Raw genomic sequence first — 3,213 nt, 5'->3', positions numbered from 1 at the left:
CATATCAAAATTCTTGGGACACAGCAAAAGCAGTGATCAGAGGCCAATTTATAGCAATTAGTGCACAAATTAAAAAAGAAGAAAGAACCAAAATCAACACCTTAACCCAACATCTCTAAAAATTAGAAAAAGAGTAGAAAAATTAGCCTACATTCACCAGAAGAAAAGAAATAATAAAGATTAGAGCAGAAATAAATGAAACAGAAAATAGAAAGACAATAGAAAAAATCAATAAGAGTAGAAGATGATTTTTTGAAAATATTAATAAAATCGACAAACCACTGGCAAATTTAACAAAGGAAAAGAGGGAGAGAATACAAATAACATGAATAAGAAATGAGTTGGGCGATGCCACACAGAACCAACAGAAATTGAAAGGATAATATATCAGGATACTACAAAGAACTGTACTCTAACAAATTTGAAAATCTAGAAGAAATGGACAGATTTCTAGAAACACACTACTTACCTAAACTAACAGAGGCTGAGGTGGGAAATTTAAACAGACCAATAACAAAAGAAGAAATTGAACCAGTCATAAAAAAATTACCAAGAACAACAAAAAAAAGCCCTGGCCCAGATAGTTTCACTGGTGAATTTTACCAAACATTCAGAGAAGAACTGACACCAATCCTACTCAAACTATCCCAGAACATAAAAAAGGATGGAAACCTCCTTAACTCATTTTATGAAGCAAGCATCATCTTGATACCAAAACCAGGCCAAGACATCACTAAAAAGGAAAACTACAGGCCAGTATCCCTCATGAATAGAGATGCACAAATGTTCAACAAAATACTAGCCAATAGACTCCAACAACATATCAAAAAAATAATACATTATGACCAAGTGGGGTTCATACCAGGCATGCAAGGATGGTTCAACATTAGAAAAACAATCAATGTCAACCATCATATAAATAAAACAAAGGAAAAGAACCACATGATCATATCAATCGATGCAGAAAAGGCATTTGATAAAATCCAACCCCTATTCCTGATTAAAAAAAAAAAAAAAAAAAAAAAACTCTCTGTAAAATAGGAATAGAAGGGACATTCCTCAACATAATAAAGAGTATATATGCAAAACAAACAGCCAACATTATTCTCAATGGAGAGAGACTGAAATCATTCCCCCTTGCAAACAGGAACCAGACAAGGATGCCCTCTATTACGACTTCTATTCAACATTGTATTGGAAGTCCTAGCCAGGGCAATAAGGCAAGAAATGGAAATCAAAAGCATCCAAATTAGTAAGGAAGAAGTCAAACTATCCCTATTTGCTGATAATATGATCCTATACATAGAGAACCCAAGAGACTCAACAAAAAAAACTATTGGAACTAATTGGGAGATTTAGCATAGTGGCAGGACACAACATCAACATCTAAAAATCAGTTGGATTCCTCTACACCAGCAAAGAGATTGCTGAAAAGGAAATAAGGAAATCAATACCATTTACAACAGATACCAAAAAAAATAAAATGTTGTTGTTGTTGTTGTCATGTGCCATCAAATTGGACCCAACTCATAGTGACCCTTCCTTGGGTTTCCGAGACAGTTATCACTACAGAAGTACATTGCCCAACCTTCCCTCTGAGGAGCGGCTTGTGGGTTTGAACCACTGGCCTTCTGGTTAGCGGTCAAGTGCCTTAGGCAAGCTCTGGTAGCATAGTACCTAAGGCACTTGACTGTTAACCAGAAGGCTGGCGGTTCAAACCCACCAGCCACTCCTCAGAAGGAAGGTTGGGCAATCTACTTATGTAGTGCTACTGCCTCAGAAAGTCAAGGAGGGGTTGCTATGAGTCATGTCTGAGTCCAGTGCACATAACAACAAAAAATAAAATACTTGGAAATAAATCTTACCAGGGACACAAAAGACTTGTACAAAGAAAATTACAAAACACTACCTCAAGAAACCACAAGAGATCTACATAAATGGAAAAACATACTATGCTCATGGATAGGAAGATTGAATATCGTGAAATTGTCAATACTACCCAAAGCAATCTTTACATTCAATCCAATCTCAATCCAGATCCCATCAACATTATTTAAGCATATGGAAAAAACAATCACATTTTATATGGAAAGGAAAGAGACCTCAGATAAGCAAAGCACTGTTGAAGAAGAACAAAGTAGGAGGTCTCACACTGCCAGATCTCAAAACCTACAATACAGCCACAGTAGTCAAAACAGCCTAGTATTGGTACAGTGACAGATACATAGACTAGTGGAACAGAATTGAGAAGCCAGAAATAGATCCATTGACCTATGGTCAGCTGATCTTTGACAAAGGGCTGATATACATTAAATGAGGAAGAAATTGTCTCTTTAACAAATGGTGTGGCAAAAGTGGATATCCATTTACAGAAAAATGAAAAAGATCTATACCTCACACCATACACAAAAACTAACACCAGATGGATCAAAGACTTAAATGTGAAACCTAAAACTATAAAGTTCCTCAAGGAAAAAATAGGGGCAAATTTAGGGGCCCTCATTTATGTCATAAATAGACTGTCAAGCATAACCCAATATGTACGTACAGCAGAAGAGAAACTAGATGAATGGGACCTTCTAAAAATTAAATTTTTATGTGCTTCAAAAGACTTCCCCAAGTGAGTAAGAAGAGAACCTACAGATTGGGAAAAAATATTCAACAACGACAAATCTGACAGGGGAATTATCTCTAAAATTTATAGAAAACTCCAACACCTCAACAACAAAAAGATCAACAATCCAATTAAAAAATGGGCAGAAGACATGAATAAACACTTCACCAAAGAGGATATTCAGGTGGTCAGCAAATACATGAAGAAATGCTCACAATCATCAGCCATCAGAGAAATGCAAATCAAAACAACAATGAGATAACATCTCGCCCCAGCACTAATGGCAAAGTTCAACGAGACAGAAAATAGTGCTCACTTCGGCAGCACATATACTAAAATTGGAACGATACAGAGAAGATTAGCATGGCCCCTGAACAAGGATGACACGCAAATTCGTGACGCGTTCCATATTTTTACTTCACCAAGGAGGATATTCAAGTGGCAAAAAAACATATGAAGAAATGCTCACGATCATTAGCTATTAGAGAGATGCAAATCAAAACAACAATGAGATACCATTTTGCTCCAGCACTAGTAGCAAATTCCAACAAGACAGAAAATAACAAATGCTGGCAAGGTTGTGGAGAGATTGGGACTCT

The 3,213-nt window shown here is 36.4% G+C and overlaps 1 non-coding gene across 1 annotated transcript; it reads left to right on the top strand.

The window, feature by feature from the left end:
* Window positions 1–2,922: 2,922 nt before the first annotated feature.
* Window positions 2,923–3,029, top strand: LOC122151145. The gene has a single exon (XR_006163999.1). It is a non-coding gene; the product is annotated as a U6 spliceosomal RNA (small nuclear RNA).
* Window positions 3,030–3,213: the final 184 nt, after the last annotated feature.

This window comes from Orycteropus afer, unplaced genomic scaffold (assembly GCF_000298275.1).
Source record: "Orycteropus afer afer isolate SDZICR_OR568_19922 unplaced genomic scaffold, OryAfe1.0 scaffold00319, whole genome shotgun sequence".
Taxonomy (NCBI): Eukaryota; Metazoa; Chordata; class Mammalia; order Tubulidentata; family Orycteropodidae; genus Orycteropus; species Orycteropus afer.
This window is presented reverse-complemented; position numbering and strand designations above follow the sequence as displayed.